This window comes from Hibiscus syriacus, unplaced genomic scaffold (assembly GCF_006381635.1).
Source record: "Hibiscus syriacus cultivar Baekdansim isolate YM2019G1 unplaced genomic scaffold, ASM638163v2 tig00111708_pilon, whole genome shotgun sequence".
Lineage (NCBI taxonomy): Eukaryota > Viridiplantae > Streptophyta > Magnoliopsida > Malvales > Malvaceae > Hibiscus > Hibiscus syriacus.
The window spans coordinates 82,036-103,676 of NW_024063159.1; the positions used below are offsets into that span (position 1 = coordinate 82,036).

The 21,641-nt window shown below is 33.1% G+C and overlaps 1 pseudogene; it reads right to left on the reverse strand.

Annotated features, from left to right (window-relative positions):
* Nucleotides 1–3,109: 3,109 nt before the first annotated feature.
* Nucleotides 3,110–21,393, reverse strand: LOC120167972 (annotated as a pseudogene).
* Nucleotides 21,394–21,641: the final 248 nt, after the last annotated feature.

A 21,641-nucleotide genomic window follows, 5' to 3' on the forward strand; every position in this document is an offset into this window, starting at 1 on the left:
CTTACTGCTGTTAATCATCAAGGATAAACCAGACTCGGTTACACTCTAATATCAAATTGGCTTTTCAGCTGCACCTACTAGAAGCATAGATGGATCAAAGGCGAGGGGGACAATTCCTGACTAAAAGTGTTCTAATATACAATTATTGTATGCATATTGCATATTTTGTTCTCTTTTTTTCCCGAAACATAGCATAAATTATCAAATGTGTCGGAATCCTAAACATGAATATCATATTTATTTGATAGATTGTGTGTTTTAAACCTTTTTTTTTTTGTTGTTGAAGGATGTGTGGTTTAAACTTGGCTATTTCATATTATGTCCTAAAAATGACCAGATCTAACTTGCCCAGGACCATCTGCATACGCATGAGCTGATGAACATGGTAGACTGAAACGTATTACTTGTTTCTTTTATGAATGAATCATTACACTAGATGATGTAGTGTCGGCTAAAGATATCTAGACGTTATTTTCTGTGGGATGCTAATGAATTTAGCTTTTGTGGGTTGAAGCCTTTAGAATACCGTACGAAAAGTTTTACGGTGCGATAATCTTAATATACGGCTAAGCAAATGTGTTACCGGGTTTGTTATTATTTTTTAATAAAATCGGTAAAAAAATTACCTAAAACATTATTATTTCTACCTAAAACATTAATTTTTTTAACATTTCCAGTAAAGTACTTAATAATAACAAAACCGGTAGAAAAAAAATAATGTTTTAGGTAGCATTTAACCGGATATGTTAACAAACCGGTAATGCGCCCAATAATAACAAACCCGGAGAAATAATAATGTTTCCGGTAATTTTTACCGGTTTTGTTAAAAAATAATAAAAATCGATAGCGCCTTTGCTTAACCGTATATTAAGGATGTCACACTGTAGAACTTATCATATCGGATATATGGTTGATGGCAACATTAATAAAAGAGAAAATAACCTCAGTGACCAAAAATCCCAGATAATATACGATTTTGACCAACTTTTTTTGAATTTGCGAAAATGACCAACAAAATCGCAATGCGATCTCTAATTCGCATTGCGATCTCCATTATCACAAATTCGCGTTGCATTTCGCGTTGCGATAGTCTACAGTTGTCGTTGCGATTTTTCAAATTCGTTGCGATTTTCCAAATTCGTTGTGATAGTTAAAAAAAAGATTTTGTTTCTTAAGAATTTTCTCTAAAAAGATAGTATCCGCGTGGACGTGTCGAAGACACGTATTACCACGACCACGAGACGAGACGAGACGGCGGCAGCGGCACGCGAGAGTCCCCCTTGTTCTCTATCACTCAACAAGAAAGTGGGAAAGCCAAGCCTTAAATACAATTCCCAATAGTGTTTCCAATACTATGTGGGATTTGAGCATTACCAACACTTGTTCCCAATACTATGTAGGATTGAGCCTTAAATAGTGATATTAATTTTGAATGTTTTGCTTAAAATTGCAATAAGCGCGATTGATTGTAGATTGGCTTTTAATTATGACATATTTAATTGTATAATACTAATGCAATTAGTTGTTGATTCAGTTGTTTTAAGGTGCATGATTGTTAATTGTTTCCTGAATAATCACATTGTATTGGAAACAAGTGTTGGTAATGCTTAATCCCACATAGTATTGGAAACACTATTGAGAATTGTATTTAAGGCTTGGCTTTCCCACTTCCTTGTTGAGTGATAGAGAACAAGGGGGACTCTCGCGCGCCGCCACCGACGCCGCCGTCAGGTCGGGTCGGGTCGGGTCGTGGTCGTGGTAATACGTGTCTTCGACACGTCCGCACGGATACTATCTTTTTAGAGAAACAAAATCTTTTTTTTTTAACTATCACAACGAATTTGGAAAATCGCAACGACAACTGTAGACTATCGCAACGAATTTGGAAAATCTCAACGACAACTGTAGACTATCGCAACGCGAAATGGAAAATCACAACGCGATTTTCAACTATCACAACGCGATTTTCAACTATCGTAACGCGAAATGCAACGCGAATTTACGATAGTGGAGATCGCAATGCGAATTAGAGATCGCATTACGATTTTGTTAGTCATTTTCGTAAATCCAAAAAAAAATTGGTTTTGACTTATAATGGGAAAATATCAATTTGAAAATTAATTTAACTATTATTTTTTATATATTTTATTTGACTCAAAATAGTTTTGAGTAAATTTTGAATTATAAAAGAAATTAATATAAAATATGACAAGTTTATTTGACTAGCTCAAAATTCTAAATTTCATTCAATTCAATCAAATATTAATTCTTCATCTATCAATCTAATTTAAATCTCATTTTCAATAATAATTTCGTCTTTCATTCTTATTTTTAATAATAAATTCACTCTTTCTACCATTTAATCCCTTAAGTATATATATTTTTGTTTAATTTACTTTTTTATAATATTTTTTCGAATTCATTTTTCTTATTAACTTTTAATTTTTTTCATACTCATCCATGTTTTATCTACAAAATATTTTATAAGATAAAATTACAAATATATTATAATTTTAAATAATATTTAATTTATTAAATATTATTATTATAATATAAAAGTATGAAAATATATTTATTATATAATTAAAAAACCATTTTACAATTTAATTTGAATAATATCATAAAGTTATAAATATTTATAATTAAATTTAAATAGAATTTCAAAAATTCAACTTAATTTGACTCAAATTTTCTAAATTAGACTCGAGTAAAATAAGGTTCAATCTTAAAACATATAGTCAACTTAACAATTCCAATTTTTTTACTCGAATCAATTCGATCAAATATCCATCCCTTAGAATAAAGATGGGATCCAAAAGTAAAAAGGGCTCCAAATCTATCCAAAAGGAACTGATGACCTTATACAAAGCATATTAGATGAGATGGAATTTCTTCGACTGAAGATACGAGGTTGAGAATGATGAACCTATACCCTCCCTCATTTTATTACATGAAGCTGTAGACAGATAGCAGACCAATCCCACCAAGGGGATATTATTTACACTCCACTTGGGGTTGAGGGGGCATTATTTGTATGTAGCTGCAAACATAACATTATTCACACTTTAATGCAGATACAGATTCATATGACTTAGGTAGGTGGTCAAGTTTAAACCATGTCTGAATCATCTACTCGCTCTCCCGGTTTTCCTGCCACCTCGAACCCATTTTGAACTTACATACAGGGCACGTCCTTGTTGCCGCATCCATGGATCGATACAACTCGCATGAGACCGCAGAGATGATACTCTTATCAATATATAATATGATGACAAAGGAAAACATGAGATTGTAAAATATACCCTGATGCAAACATGGCAAGCTCCGAACAAACTCCCCTCTGTTAACTTGATCCAACCAACTAGTACAAGTTAGTTCTTCATAAGCCTTCACACTTCCATACACGGTCCTAGAATCTTGCTTTGGCCGCAACATATACTTATAACGTCACACCCCAATTCCGGGGTTAAATTTATCATAATTTAATTTTGAGGATTAAATTAATATTTTGGTAAATTTTGGGGACTAAAATGAAATTTTTAATTAATTTTGAGTCCAATATCAGAAAGTTTTAAAACTAGAAGAACCTACAACATAGTTTTACCTTTTTCTTTTAAGTTGAGTCCCCAAAACCCTAAAGCTCCATTTCTAAAAAGTAAACTCGCTCTTCCAAGTTTTCATTTTTAGCAAATTTAAGCAAGAATTTTCAAATGTCATTTTGTCATCGATCTTTGCTCCGTTATCGGTACTGCACGTACCATTGAAGTTCTTGTGTTGTCCCGAGTCCAACGATGGTCATTTCATCATCTCTGTCGTCGGCGTGTGGAGGGGTGAGCGAAAGCAAATTCTCGACATTATCGAATCGAGCTATCTACCATTCACCGTTGTGAACCGAGGTTAGTAAGTGCCTTAAAACGATTGAAAATAATTTTTATAATTTTTATGTAATTTTCGAACACCTAAACATGCCACACGCGCCGCTGCTGCTGTGGGGATGGTCCACCGCTTGGTGGGCTTCTAAAAGAAGCTCGCTTTCGACTCGTTGACCCGCCCGCCTGCCTGATCTGACCCATCTATCGGACCCGTCTGACTCACTAACCCATCTGGCCCAAATACCAAATCGACCCAGTCAGACTGTTCTAACCGAACCGGTCCAGCAGAGCTGAACCGTGCTAACCCGAACCGATCTAGTCACACCACACTGCACTGTATAGCACTGTTGACTGCGTCGTTTGACCGCTGCCATTGACCGTTGACCAACGTTGACCATTAACCAGCGTTAACTTTTTCGAAAACCTCCCTCTTAATATTTTTTGACATCATGAGTCCCATTTTGCGGCCCGTTTTGCCAAATTATGGCCCGAAAACCCCGAATCAAGCTCGTTAATATGAAGATGCTTAGTATTTTTAGCATTTCTGTTTATTTATTTATTATTTGAATATGAAATTAATCTGGGATTATATTTTCGTGAACGTACCCATGATTCGCCTGATTGGGGGTCGACCAGATCCGGTACTTCTCGTCCGACAGATCAGTACATTGTATGTTCTTCGAGAGCTACTCGTAGGTTTCCGTAAATTGGTTAATTAAAGCTTATTATTTATTTTTCGTTAGGATTTTGAGATATTTTTTTCTGATTCGTAGGGTCTAGCGCTGCCACCGATTGTGATAGGAAGACTCGAGAGTAGGCTACCATCCCAGACTTCTAATATCTGTACAGGTGTGTTTCTATTTGGTGTTACATTACTGTTTTAAACTATCTTTCTGAGCTATTTTGGAAATTAAATACTCTGACAGCATGACATCTGTTTTACCACATACTGTAACATCCCAAAAATTTGGTTAGTGAGCAAAGTGTAAGATTTTAAAACTTTGTGGTCAATTTAGAAAAATTAAAAAGTTTAGGGATTTATTTTAGAATATTTTTAAATGATGGTTTAGCAAAGATTAGAAGAGGAAGGGACATTTTGGTCTTTTGACAATTAATGAATTTAATATTGGTTAGTGGTGTATTATATATAAGTGGAAGGAAAGGAAAATATCAGAAAACTCTGGAATCCTTTCTTCATCCTTACTTTCTCCTCTCTACGTGAGTGCTTGGCTAAGGTAAGAGGATTCTAAGTTTGTATTTCTTGAAGTTTTAAGTTGGTTTTGATTATTGGGGGTTAGGAAAGCTTAAAGAGAAGTATAAACTAAAAGATTTACAAGTTATGAGAGATTAAGTAAAAAGGGTTTTTGAGGAAATTGTTGAGAAAGAGTTTGTAAATGATGTTTGAGGTTAAATTTGACTTGTCATAAGCTGAAATGAGAAATTTAAAGTGTTAGAAATGGATTTAGAACACGTTGAAAAATTGCTAAGATTTTTAGTTTCAAAGGATATTATAGGATTTTGGATGGTTAAGTGTATTAAAGTGATCTAAGTTGAATTGGATAAGTGTAGTTAAGCTTAAAGGGTTGAAGGGAGGTTATAGTGGAAGATTTAATTGAGTTTGGTTAAATTTTCGAGTTATGATGAGTGAGTTCTGGGCTAGGGGTATCGGTATTGGATAAACAATACCTATACTTCAGAACAAAAGTAGGTGATATTTGGTTTTAGGTATTGATACTGTAAGAACAATATCGATACCATGGGAAATTGTATGAATCAGTCGTGTAGTATCGATACTAAAGGAGTAGAATCAATATTAGGGGTATCGATATTAGAGTAAATGTATCGGTACCATTTTCAAAGATGAATTCCAGTATGTAAAAAGGTATCGACACTGAAGTATAGTAATGTTACTACAGTAAGGAAGTATCAGTACTGTACCATGAGTACTGATACTACTCATATGGAATTTGTGAATCAAGTGTTTCTTATAGCTTAAGTTTGGATGATTGATTATTAGTGATTCAATTTTGATATTTATTTAGATCGTATATTTGTGTAGATATTGATCGGAACCAAGATCCGGACGATTCAAATTTGTAAGATCGATCTAAGGTGATAAGTGTTTATCTTGGACTAAGTGAGGCTAAGGTGAGTGCTTACTATTAAGTATATGATGTTTTATGGAAATAAGACTTGCGATGAGTCTATTTTCCATATTGGAGTACATGAATCTATGAATATAAGTATGTGCCTAATATGATTCTTATGTATGCATGAGTACATGAATATGGGTATAGGTGTCATATGTTATTGTATGTGCTACATGATCTATATGAATACATGTATGTGTGGTAAATATGTGAAATGATATAAATGACCTATGGGATTAAATGGAAAATTGAAATAAGTTCAATGACATTGACCTATGTGGATACATGAGAACAAATTATAAGCTATATGAAAATGATATATGTGAACACATGCCTATGTGATAAGCTATGTGATTATTATCTATGTGATTACATGTATATCTGATTATCTATGTGACTATGTGAACACGTGAATAATTGAAAACATGAAATGTGCAAACAGTAAAGCCCATAAGTATGTGTTATGAGAGCTAAAGGTATAATTGGCATGCCAAGAGTCGAGGGTTCTACGCGGTCCTTCGGACAATTCTACGTGGTCCTACGGGATATTTATATGCGGTCCTTCGGGACATTTCTACGCGGTCCTTCGGGACATCTATGTGGTCCTTCGGGATATTCTATGTGACACTTCGGTGCAATTTATACGAGTTGTGGTGACAGCATTTGTGCACAACCTCAATGTACTCACATACCTTAAGTTCTCAGAAGTGTCCATGGGCTACTAAAAGAAATAATGTAATTAACTGTATGTGATGTTATGTGTGTTGCTTTGTTAAAAGTATTATATGATGTGTACCAATGTTATGAATAAGTTATATGATTAAAGGGATTAATGATAATAATATTGAGAACGATAAGAATGTTGATGATGATAAAGATGGAATATGTGCATGTATGCATTTGTTATATGAAATGTTATATGGTTTTGTATGATATTATTGTATAAAATGTTCATGTATATTAAAGCATTTAAAGGTTCCATTATACGTTTTATATGCCTCACTAAGTCTGTGACTTAGCGTGTGAGTGCTTCACACATAGGATCAAAGAAGTCTGAGGAGCCAGGATAAAAAGTTGGGACTGCATATCTTTACCAGAATCAGATCAGAAGCAATATAAATAGTAGGTTCTTTTGTTATATGAAATATTGTTGACATGTAATTATAAGTTGAAATGATATATGCTCTGAACAATTTTGTAAACCTTTTTATTGTAATTATGTAAATTATTCAGTTTTATTTAATATAAAATTTTATTTTCAATTATCTTATGAAAGCAAATGATTTTGAATAGTGAATGTGACACTTCGGATTCGTATCCCGGTCAGATACGGGTTGGGGGTGTTACACATACTCTGACTTCTGATATATGATTTATCGTATATTCTGACATGATATATGGTTATCGTATTTTTGTATCTGATTATGAAAAATGACATGTTTTAAGGTTTTATTAAATTAAATTATTGTTTCCACTCAAACTCATGTATATTTACTACAATTGGGCGGTATGATTGGAGGAAGTATCTCAGGTCTAGTATATGACTTGTAAGACATTACTGCAAACTCCTCTTGCTTTATGTGTGAAAACATTTTGATATTCGATATAACAAATTAAGTTAAATGAATTTTAAGATTTTCCAAATGATTTTCTAAGTATATTCGATAGAATTATTCGAATATCAAAATTACTCCAATCTTTCAAAGATCATTTTTAATCCTTACTCAAAGTGTAAAATTAAGTTTTAATCTTAAAACAATTTCAAAATAATTTTACAAAGTATTTCGAACCATTTCAAAGCTAAAAATTCCAGATTGCTCAGAGGGAACCGATTTCCCCCTAAGGGGGTACCGATTCCCCCTGAATGGTTTGGCTCCGAGAATTCCAGTATGCTCGGAGGGAACCGATTCCCCCCAGGGGGTACCGATTCCCCCCTTGTATAACAGTCGAAATATTTGAATTTTACACTTAGGGAACCGATTCCCCATAGGGGGTACCGATTCCCCCCACGCTCCAAGCTGTTTTATTAATTGTTTTCACACTAAAACGGCTATATGATCTTCACTAATCATCCCTAACGTTCAGAAGTGATTCAAGGTGTATTTAAACAAGCTCTGAAGCCCTTGATCAACAAGAAATTATAGAGAAACAAGAGAGAAAGCATCAAACACCAAGTTTGCGCAAATCAAGCCAATTTTCCTTTCAATATTCATTTTGCTTTCAAAGAACACCATTTGTGCTCATTTGTAATTATTTGTGAGTGTTCCTTTCTTGTTCTAGAATTGTGCAAACATCTTACCTTGTGAGGTGTTCCTTGTAAGTTTGTAAATTTGTATTTCTCTTTGAGAAAAGAGTGTTCTCAAGAATTGGCGTATATTCTTGATGGAGTTGTAAGGTTATATCTTTGGCCTCAAAGAAAGAACAAATTAGTGAATTGTTGGAAAATACTTAGTGTGGATAGCTAAGGTAGTGGACGTAGACTTTGGTTGATAAAGTCGAACCACTCTAATTGCTGTGCAATTTCTTTCAATTTTCTGCAAAAGCTTCCACCAAAATTTTTATTGTCAATTCACCCCTCTTGGCCGATTAAGTCAATCGATTAACTCAACAATTGGTACCGGAGCCTAACTCATTTGAAGGTTTAATCGCCTCTTGAGTCGATCCGGGAAGAGTTAAATCGATAAAGATGGCGTCCACTTCCGGTTCATTCTCCATGGAAGAATCCAGACCAATTGACGTGCCTCCACACTTCAATGGAACAAATTATCGTCATTGGAAGAGGTGTATGATGATATTCATCAAAGCATTTGATATGGAAGCTTGGATGATAATCAAGAAAGGATATTCCTCCTACTAAGAAGGCAAAGAAGTGGAGTATTCAAGAACGAATGAAGCTCAACAAAACTCAAGGCTATGCACATATTGTGTTGTGCAATTGATCCTAATGTATATAAAGGAGTTTCTTCTTGTTCAAGTGCCAAGAAAATGTGGGATAAGCTTGAGGAGATCTATAGAGACAAGGAAGAAGAGAACCAATAAAAGTGATGTCTCTATTAGCTCTCACAGAGCCAAAGGTATCTTCTAACTCAAATATATCAAATTCAAAATCTTTTAATGATGTTACAAGATGCTTATGATAAATTATTTTCGGAGTTTGAGACCATGAACTCCAAATACAATAAATTGATTTCTAAATTTATTGCTAAAAATGATCTTCTTTTGAAAGCTAAAACAGACTTGGAAAATCAAAATGAAATGTTGAGAAAGGAGTTAGAGCTTTCGAAAATAAAATCTGAAAACTTTGAAAAAGAAATTTTCAAATTAAACAAACTTCTTCTAGAAATGAAAATGGATTTTGAAAATCAAAATGAAATCTTGAAGAAGGATTTAGAACTCTCAAAATGAAATTTGAAAGTATTGAAAAAGAAAATTTCAATTTAAAAGATAATCTTGAATGTTTACTAAAGAAAAAGAGATCATTCTAAATAATTCATCTAGTTCAATAATGACAATATGTTCACATTGTCATTATCATGGTCATAAAGGAACATACTTGTCCTTTAAAGAATGAAAACAATTTAAAATTAGACAAGTATGGATTCCAAAAGGAACAAGAGGCATTGAAACTAATGTTCAAGGATCCAAAGCAATTTGGATACCAAAATCTACTTAAATGTCTCTTGTAGGTGTGTGGGAGCAATGGTGATGAAGTTGATGATATTCAAGATGCTCTAGCCACACATGAAAAAGTAATGGATAACCTCTAAACTTAATTTTTTTATATTTGGTTGCTCATTTATTCTATGCATGCATGAGGTTTTAAATGTTAAATAATTCTAAATGATTATGTTTTGTCTCATGTATGTTGAAAAATATTGTATGATGAACATGGTAATTTTTGGTAATTTTTTTTAAACTCTAGTTCATCATATTAATTTTTTGTCAAAATTTTTTAAAATGTAATTGATATCTCTTAATAATTGATATTGATTTTTCAAGAACTTTGGTTTTGCAAAATTTTGATCTGAAATTTTTAATGTTTATGCATAGATTTTTGTTTAAATATTATAAAGTTTTAATGCATAACATTTTCAAAAACTTTATGCATGTGCTCTTACTCTCTATAATCAACATTGCATAATGTTTTATATGTGAATGGGTTAAAAGCATAATTTTTTGAAAAAATAAATTTGATAAAAGATACAATGTTTTATTTTAAATATTACAAAATTGATTGACATTGCATCTACTTTCTATTATGCTTATTGGTCATAAAATAGGGATATCTACATGGTGCATTTAGATTCTATTGATATGACTAATTTGTGCCTAGTTGCTAAGGATGAACATGATAGTTAGTTATGGCATAGACTAGGACATGCTAGTATGAGTGTTTTGCAACGGCTAATTCAAGGTAATTTAGTTCGAGGTTTGCCTAATCTTAAATTTGATAATGATAAAATATGTGATGCTTGTGCTAAAGGAAAACAAAAGCGAATTTCTTTTAAATCCATTAATGATGTATCACTAGTAGAGTTTTACAATTGATCCATTTAGATCTTTTTGGGCCAACTAGAACTACTAGCTTGGGTGGAAAACAATATGCATTTGTCTTGGTAGATGACTATTCTAGATATACTTGGGTTCTATTTTTAAATACTAAAGATGAAGCATTAGAACAATTCATCACGTTTACAAAAGTAATCCAAAATGAAAAAGGTTACTCTATAACTAGTGTTAGGAGTGATCATGGAACTGAATTTGAAAATCTTGGATTTACTGAATTTTGTAACTCTAACGGTATTAGCTATAATTTTTCAGCACCTAGAACCCCTCAACAAAATGGAGTTGTTGAGAGGAAAAATCGAACTTTAGAAGAAATGGCTAGAACCATGCTTTGTGAAAATAATTTGCCAAAATATTTTTGGGTGGAAGCCACAAATACCGCATGTTATGCTGTAAATCGAGTAATGATTAGGCCAATTTTAAAGAAAACTCCATATGAAATTTTCAAAAATAAAAGCCTAACATTAGTTATTTTCATCCTTTTGGATGTAAATGTTTTGTTTTAAACAACGGTAAAGAAAACCTTGGCAAATTTGATGCTAAAAGTGATGAAGGAATTTTTCTGGGTTATTCCTTAAATTCTAAAGCCTATCGTGTATTTAATAAAAGAACTTAGTTGTAGAAGAGTCTATACATGTTGTTTTCGATGATAATCCCCTTCCGAGGAAGGATTCTTGTGTGAATGATGATGTAGGTGTTTATAAATACAAATGACGTTAGACATGACGTTGGAGAACCATCATCAAAGGAAGAAACGAAAAATAAGGAAACTCATGATCCTCTTGAGAATCCAACCATTGAAGAAAGGGAAGTATCTTATCCAAGAGAGTACAACTATGTCAAGGATGGTGAAATTAGGTGATCATCAAAAGGGGTAACAACTCGATCTTCTCTTAGAAATATTTGTAATTATGTTGCATTTATCTCATGCATAGAGCATAAGAATATCAAAGAAGCATTAAATGATGACATTGGATTATGGTTATGCAAGAAGAGTTAAATCAATTTGAGAGAAGTAAAGTGGACATTAGTTGAAAGGCCTAGTAATAAATCTACTGTAGGTACTAGATGGGTATTTAGGAATAAACTTGATGAGAGTGTAATATAGTGAGAAACAGGCTAGACTTGTTGCTCAGGGTATACTCAAGAAGAGGGCATAGACTATGATGAAACATACGCTCCCGTAGCTAGGATGGAAACATTAGAATGTTATTAGCATTGCATGTTTCAATGAATTTAAATTATATCAAATGGATGTTAAAGTGCATTTTTAAATGGTTTATAAAAGAAGAAGTGTATGTGGAACAACCTCCAGGTTTGAAGATTCAAATTTTTCGGATCATGTTTTAAAATTGACAAAAGCTCTTTATGGTTTAAAGCAAGCTCCTAGAGCTTGGTATGAAAGATTGTCAAATTTGTTAATTGAAAAAAGGTTTTTCAAAAGGGAAGGTTGACACTACTTGTTTTTAAAGCATAAAGGTAAAGATTTATTAGTAGTTCAAATTTATGTTGATGATAATATTTGGTTCTACTAATGATGTTCTTTGCCAAGAATTTTCTAAGCTAATGCAAAGTGAGTTTGAGATGACATGATGGGGAGCTCTCATTTTTCTTGGGACTCCAAATCAAGCAGAAAATATGGCTCTTCATCAATCAAGCTAAGTACGTCAAAGATATGCTCAAGAAGTTTGGACTGGAAAATGGGAAACCTCTGACACTCCAAGGCTCTTCAACAAAGCTTGACTTAGATGAAGGAGGTAAATTGTAGATGTTAATTATAGGTCAATGATGGTTCATTATCTAACTGAAGCCGAACATTATGTTTGTTGTGCACAAGTTTTATGGATGAAACAACAACATTTTGATTATAGAATTGAAGTAGGTACCATTCCTATCAAGTGTGACAATACTAGTGCTATTTGTCTCACTAAAAATATCATCCAACACTCTAGAACTAACATTGAAATAAGACATCACTTCATTAGAGACCATGTCACTAAGGAAGATGTAGTTCTAGAATTTTTTGATACTTTGCACCAATTAGCGTATCTTTACAAAACCTTTAGACAAGGAACGATTTTTGGACACTTAGGAGAGAATTAGGTTTGACCAATCTATCTTCACTGAGTGTTTAAAATATTTTAGCACTTTTAATAATAAATGAAAATGCTTATAATAGTAATTTTTTTATTGCATTCATTGCTATTAGTTAGGGGAGTTTATGATTCGTGATAAAAAAATTAATTTTATGTTCAAATATCGTTTAAAGATTAATTGAATTGTTTGAACATGATTAATTTTCAATATATGAGTTGTCAATACCACTAGAGGAATTAATTTAGCATTTTGGGTGTTTAAAATCATTTTAGCATTTTGGTGCAGAGGGAATCGATCCCCCCTTGAGGGAACCGATTCCCCCTGGGGTTCTGGTTAAACACGGGCATAACCCTTATTTTTGTTCAAACCCTTTTCTTCCTTGCCGCCATTTCCTCTAAACTCTCTCCCTATCTCCATTCTTGCCTCAAATCAACAATATTAATCGGAATTCAATTCAAATATCATCTTCTAAACCTGTTGGAATCATTAAAATCGTGCAAACAACATCAAAATCCCCTCAATCTTCATCTTTCAAGGTAAATTTTTCTAAACTCTCTATTCATTGATTTTTGAACATAGGATTAGTTTTAATTAGTTCTAGGTTGAAATAGTGATCAGGCATTGATTGTTTAATGATTAGAAACTAGATGTTACAACTAATTTCATCAAAACACAAGAATTTTACAAAATTTTAAAATTTTCGAAATTAAAAAATATTAATTTCCAAATTATTGTGTTTGATTAAATTATGTTGTTATGAAAACTATATATATATATTGTTTCTCAAACCATATTTGTCAAAGTTTTTCAAAAACTTTGCCCAATAGGATTGATTTAGCGAACCTTGAAATATTGAGGACTCAATTGAGTTTTGGGAATTGAATTGCATACATTGTTTTTAAAATTGCAGGTTATCCAATCTATTCCGATTTCCTTTACCATGTCCAATCCTAAACGTGCTAGGTCTTCATCTAGTCGTTCTAGTCGTCAACCAAATCCACCTCCAAATCCTCCTCCTATTCCTCAAAATCATATTCCAAATCTTGATCCTAACTGACTATCCAAAATTCTGTTTCAATCAACCGGGTCCTAAAGATTATCGTTTTAGTTTTACCAATATTTTGACTCGTATAAGATTAGGGAAGAACTTATCCCATCTCTTCAAGCTATGGTTGCTATTAACTTTAAATCTCCCTATCTTGCACGAATGGAAATTTGATAAACTTTTCAAACTTGAACCCGTTGTCTATCATCAACTTGTTCGTATCTTCTATTGTAATGCGTTTGTATCAAAATCGTGACAAAACCAAAACCATAGGAGTACGTTCCTACCTCCTAGGTTAATATTTCCATCTTGATCCGGCTTACATAGCCAATGCCTTAGGCTTGTATAATGAAGGTTTATTAAATGAAAATAAGTTTTAGGCTCTCGATATAACGAAATGATAGTGCAAGTGCTAGATCTTCATGAGCGTTTCTTCATCTCATGATCACTTGGTGGTTTCGACCATCCGGGGGTCGTTATTCTACTCTCAGCTTTAGATCTTGGTGGTTGCATTGTTTTGAACACAATAAAAATAAACCTTTCCGAGATTATTTTTGCTGAAATTGTTGAAACCATAAATCTTGTTCCTAACAAAAAAACTATGTTCATCTTGTTTACGGTTGCATTTTGAGTAATTTGTTTTCCAAAGTTGGGCTTAGAGTCGTCTAGATGCCGTTTTTCCCCTTAAGAAACAATTAGCCTTCTTTCCTTAACAAGAGCGGGGGATTAAGGATAAGGAAACCGATGAATGGGTTCGATCTTCTGCAAATACTCTGGGAGCTAGTTCTTCACAAGCTCCACCCGAAGCTGACGAAGATCTCGAGCTTGAGCAATTAATGCGAGACATCGATGAAGCTGAAGATGAGCCTGAGCAGCCCAAGAGCAAGCACAACAAATGCATCCAATGCCTCCATATTTCCAATCCTTTATGGAGACATTCGATTTTCGATACGCTACTAGGATTCGCGCTTTACTTCTATAGAGTCCCATTTATCCACAATGGGAGCTCAACAATTAGAAATTCTTCGGGAAATGCATGCAAATAATGAAGCAACCAACACACGTATTAATGACCTCACTAACGAAATGGCCGCTATGCGAGCTCGTTTTCCTCCTCCTGATCCGGATATGTGATTCATGTTTTGCTTTGAACTCCAAACTTATTATTTTAACATTTTGAATATTTTGGAATGTTTGAATTTGTGGATTGATTGATTTGAATTTGTTTGGATTTATGAATGGTTAGAAATTATATTTGGTGTGATTAAATTTATTCATTTGCATCATTTACTTCATGATTAGATATATGACCAATTTGCCATTTCACATTAATTATGAATATTGATTATGAAACTAATGGCTAACGTTTCTCTTGCTTGTGATCTTAGTAGCTTATATTATATAATCATTGGATAACTGATTTCAAAACCTTGTTTAAATTCTTTAAAATGTCTTTTGATTTAACAAAAAGGGGGAGAAGTGTTAAAGTGTTTTTAAATGATAAATGGAAGAAGTGTTAAAGTAAGGGGGAGTAATTTCAAAACTTGATTTCAAAATCTTAAAATTACTAAAATGTTTGTTATATCAAAAAGGGGGAGATTGTTGAAAACATTTGATATTTCGATATAACAAATTAAGTTAAATGAATTTTAAGATTTTCCAAATGATTTTCTAGTATATTCGATAGAATTATTCGAATATCAAAACATTACTCCAAATCTTTCAAAGATCATTTTTAATCCTTACTCAAAGTGTAAAATTAAGTTTTAATCTTAAAACAATTTCAAAATAATTTTACAAAGTATTTCGAACCATTTCAAAGCTAAAATTCCAGATTGCTCAGAGGGAATCGATTCTCCCTAAGGGGGTACGATTCCCCCTGAATGGTTTGGCTCCGAAAATTCCAATATGCTCGGAGGGAACCGATTCCCCCATGGGTACCGATTCCCCCCTTGTATAACGGTCGAAATATTTGAATTTTACACTTAGGGAACCGATTCCCCATAGGGGATGCCGATTCCCCCCACGCTCCAAGCTGTTTTATTAATTGTTTTCACTAAAACGGCTATATGATCTTCACTAATCATCCCCAACGTTCAGAAGTGATTCAAGGTGTATTTAAACAAGTTCTGAAGCCCTTGATCAACAAGAAATTATAGAGAAACAAGACAGAAAGCATCAAACACCAAGTTTGTGCAAATCAAGCCAATTTTCCTTTCAATATTCATTTTGCTTTCAAAGAACGCCATTTGGGCTCATTTGTAATTATTTGTGAGTGTTCCTTCTTGTTCTAGAATTGTGCAAACATCTTACCTTGTGAGGTTTTCCTTGTAAGTTTGCAAATTTGTATTTCTCTTTGAGAAAAGAGTGTTCTCAAGAATTGGGGTATATTCTTGAGGGAGTTGTAAGGTTATCTCTTTGGCCTCAAAAAAAGAACAAATTAGTGAATTGTTGGAAATCCTTAGTGTGGATAGCTAAGGTAGTGGACGTAGACTTTGGTTGATAAAGTCGAACCACTCTAAATCGCTGTGCAATTTCTTTCAATTTTCTGCAAAAGCTTCCACCAAAATTTTATTGCCAATTCACCCCCTTGGCCGATTCAGTCAATCGATTAACTCAACCTTATGCATAGGTAAATCCTTACCGCAGGCCCTTATGCTATCAACATAAGGTCCTTACCGGATGTACAATCGAGTGTATGGTTCAGGGGAACCTACACATTCTGGTGTTCGGATAGGGGTAGTGTCTTGTTTTAAAGAGCGTGTTTTTATAAAATAAACTTTTACTGAAATGTTTTATGTGTTTTATACACCGCAAGGAGCATAGTGAGCTTTTAGCTCATTCTTTAATTTTTAATTTTCAGATATTATCCAACAATAGGCTAGCTGACTTGGCATCAGGAGGATCGATCTCTCCTCATTTTTATCACTGTATCTTTCTGTATGGCCTTTTGTTATACTCTGGTAACACATATTTGTACTACTGTCTCACGCTTCTGTATTACCGATATTTTGTTTCTGACACCAATACCATATGTATTTATAACACCCCCAATCCGTACCCAACCCGGATCCGAGTCTGAGGTGTCACATTGACTTTTCCAACTTTGACTCTTGATAAAATTCAAAGAAAATTTAAAACTTTCATTAAAATAAAAGTGGTTTATTTACATAAATCGACCAAATAACCAAAATCAATCAAAGCATATTCAACTCAATCATTAGTACATGCCAACTATATTCAACATAACCAAACACATTTAAATTATCTATTTTCTGATCTGAAATCTTGTAAGGGAGATGTTGACCTGTTTTACTCTTTTTCGCTTTTCTTCTCGCTTCTGTAACCTATGTGTGAAACAATCACACACTAAGTCTATACTTAGTGAGACAATAAACATATGCAAACTTTAACTAATAATCATACATGAACAATTACTATTTCATAATACAAATCATACACTCTTACAGGTAACAAATACATATATAGTATATGTCATAATTATTCATACCTCTTGTCTCAAGTTTCTATGATCTCTTATATTCATATCATTTATCTTGTAAACTTGTTCTATATCATCATGTAATCCATTATAATCATTCACATACTGTAACATGTACTCATATATTCATAAAACACATACCCAAAGCAACTATATCAGCATCTTCATGCTTATCCTATCATTGATTCCTTTTATCATATGATTCGATAATTACCATTTGTAAAATCATATATCCACATAACATTTCACAAGGAAACAACATATCATATCAAGTTTATTAATATTATCTCTTATTTAGCCCTGATACTCATGTGAAAACTAAAGATATGTGAGTACATAGAGGTTGCACTATGCGTCACTACAACTCGTACAATTCCCTCAAGGGGCATTGAATATTGTCTCGAAGGACCTATGTCCCGAAGGACCAGTATGTCCCAAAGGACCACTTATTGTTCCGAAGAACCACTATGTTCCGAATGACCATTGTTTGTCCGAAGGACCACTGATAATCCCCGACTCTTGGCATGCCAACTATACCCTAGCTCTCATATTACATAACATGGGCATTATCTTTTATACCATTACACATCTTCACATAGCCATATAGCTTTTCACATAACATTTCCATTTGCACATGTAATACTTAACTTATTTTCACATAGCTCATGTTCCATATCATTTCTCATAAGCACGTAGCACATACTTATATTCACATTACCAATTCACATAAGCTCATGTATTCACATGGATTATTTCTCATAATATCACATAGCTTCTATTCTTTCTCAAGTAGTCACATAGATCATGGCATTAACAATCCAAATTGCATATAATCACGTAGATCATTTCTTAGATGTTCATTTAAACCTAATATCAATCTTGTTCACATATACATATATACTTCATATGTACATAGAAACACCTAGAACTTTCACATAGCTTATATCAATTTTCGGAGTCCTTTCATATTACTTGATAACATATATCATATATGTATATAATAACTTCTCATATCACTACCTTATGCACAATTTCTTTATTTCCTTAGATTCATAAATTATATCGTATTCTAAACATATGTCATTTAATAGTATTTTATTTATGTATTAATTTAATCTATTTACTTAATTCAATTTCTATATTATTATAACCTTTTCATATAACTCATAGATTTTAGTATAATTATCTTACATATTCATATCATCCTTTATATTTAGTTTCCTACTTATATCTATTCCCCTTTATTCTATAATTCAATCTTATTTAGTTCCCTTCACTCTCAATAATCAAAAGCTCTATTACTAATTCTCATAGTGGATCATATCACTATGTACTTGTCAATTCATGTTTCTATTATGCATATCACTGTTACACATGTTTACCTAGTCTTATCACTTCTCACGAACTCACTTCATCATATTTCCTATTATACATATTTTATCTCATAACCAGTATTCACATGGTCTTATATTTCATTATCATATGACTTATATTTGTTCTCCTATGACTCTTCGTAGACATCTATTTCCATTTCCATATATCACTTGACTTATCTTCTTTATTCCTATAATTTCATAACTTATTTTATATTCTTTCATCAACACTTAATAGTGTTTTTACATAAATCATATAGCACGTACAAAAACATATCAAATCATATAATCAAAACATACATACATTTCATATTAATTACATAATCATGTACTATACTATCGGAAATAAACTTATCGCAAGTCACTTTCCATATAATCCTATGTAATAAGATGCACTCACCTTGGCCTCACTAAGTTCCCATCCACTTTATGATTTACTCTCTTTCGATCGAATCTTAAATTGATAATCGTTCCGGAAGTGGTTCGTGTTCGATATCTACATAATCATACATTGATATATATCAGTATCCTATTGATATACTCTAATCTATCATTTTTTAGACCAAAAGAAATGTCTATTTCAATTTCCCTTGAAGTGCATCGATGCATTCTACAGTGTACCGATGCATCCCTTAACATGTGCATCAATGCACTCCTTATGCATCTATGCACTAATTGCATTCAATGTTTCCATTTTTAAGGGGTGCATTGATGCACTTCCTGTGTATCGATACATACTGAACAATTTCTGGATATTTACCCTTGATGCATCGGTACATGATGAATGTGTACCGATGCACACTAACCCAGAATTCCAATTTATGCCCGAAAATCCACTCTTTTCAGCTTAATTACTTCATATATCATCCCCTTTCTTATTCTTAACTTACATACTCATATTCAAACTCATTTCTATTCATTAATCACCTGTTTAACATAAAACCATATTCTCCATATGTAATTCAAGAATTACACTAAATTTTCAACATGTTCCAAATTCATTTTTATTACTTCATATCTCTTAATTAGATTGATGACAAGTCAAATTTATCTTCCAACTCTAGTTATGAACTCTATTTCAAGATTTCATCCAAGAACCTCAAATCTTTAATCCCTCCTAACTTCATTATACCTTGATTTTAAGATAACTTAAGCTTTCTTTAAGCTTAGTTATCATCTAATAATCAAAACTCAATCTTAAATTTAACCAAAAACTCAATAATCAGAAAACTCACCTTTGGCTCTTGATTTTTCACGCGTGAAGGAAGAAGAAAGATGAAGAGAATTCTGGAAACCACTTTGTTTCCTCTTCCATTCCACGTGTTTAATATATAACCATATTTAAATATTTTCCTTACAAATGACCCTTTTGCCCTTCAATTCACCTTATAATTACTAACATCTTTCAAGTAATATTTCAAAATAAATCATTGAACTATTTCATTCTTTTACTTTAATCACCAAATTCTGAAACTTTACAATTTGATCACTAACCCGGTATTGAGGATGTTACAATATTTACCGCATGGACTTTTCTGATGGTTATTTCAATATTTTACCGTTACATTGATTATATTTATTGAAACGGATTTTAATTATGTTTTGAATCTGAAAATGAATTTTGTATATTGCATGTGACTGTCTAGATTCGGGTTTGTCTAGGCCGGATCTAGGGATTACATGTAATTCAGAATGTGGCACAGATGAAGACAAATTATCCTGAACACATGAATGTCCTCTACGATTATGGATACCTCAACGGGGGCAGGCAAAGATGATTCCCGCTTCAGTGATGGTCCAGAACTGTAAAAATAACAAAAATCAATGTGATTACGAATACGGTTAAAAGAAACCTGAATGCTAGTCCATGACTGAAGCAAGCTACCTCTCTGGATCAGGAACCTTGGTACTTGTACACGAGAAAGGCATTTATCTCTTCCTCGCTCATTGAAGGAGTTGTGAAATATTATCGGAATTCAATGCTCTCAGGGTGTCATAATCTGGAACAGAAGGAAAGAAAATGATAATCTTCGTAAAACCAAACAAAATACAGCCAAAACTCTTTCAATATTTGTTGATGCATGCTAAAATCAACTCATGGAATCTTACAAGTGAAATTTGAAAAAAGCACCATACCTAGATCGTCAAATTCCAGTCAAGAAGTGCAAGTTGTAGTCTTAGTCCTTGTAAGCGTCCTCTTGTAGCGAAAGCAATTGATGGTGGCATGTGCAAACGCAACTCAGTGTGACCCAGCAAACCAGTAGCTGCTGCAGCATGAGTTCGGGCCTGAGCTTGAAATTGCATACACCCTTAGACTCGTAGCCATTAGAAAGAAGCCCACTACTAGCCAAAGCTGCAGAAAGAGACAGAGAAGATAACCACACGAATTGCGATGCATTAACAGACACGGAAGCATGCTCCCAGTGAATGTAGTGTGTACAAACCAGAAAGTTTGGTGACATTTGATGAGAGTTTAAAATCATGAACAACAAAAGAACTGTTGAAGACAAGAAAAATAGACGAGAGTTTATAAATGCAAGTTAATGATCAAGACCTCGAAATTCAAAGATGAGAATTTTAAAAATGAGAGAACCTTTTATGTTGGGGTTTTCCAGATCAAAGGCTACACGTTTTAAAATCTGAAGATTACCGAAAAGATCATCTCAAATCTCTCATCGTCTTTTTTGGTTTTGTTTCAGTTTTCATGCTCCAATGTTATTTTACATTTGATGTTTCTGCTATCCCTGAATATTTCCTCGGACGAAGTGCTTTCTGCCTCTTGTTGCATCTGTTCTGGGATTTGGTTTCAATCGTGTTTCCTTCAAAGTTCGTTAATGATTCAATTTTCTTTGATTAAAAAAAGACTAGGCGGATTAAGGGAAAATGTAGCTAAAGCTAATTTCACCGTAAAAGAAAGATTTCCAGAATACCCGAAGTTCCTTTGATTCTTTTGGCTTTATCATAAACAATCCAGAAGAAGTGCTATTTACAATAATAAAATATCACATTTTTCCCTCATAAATTTCAAAACCCATA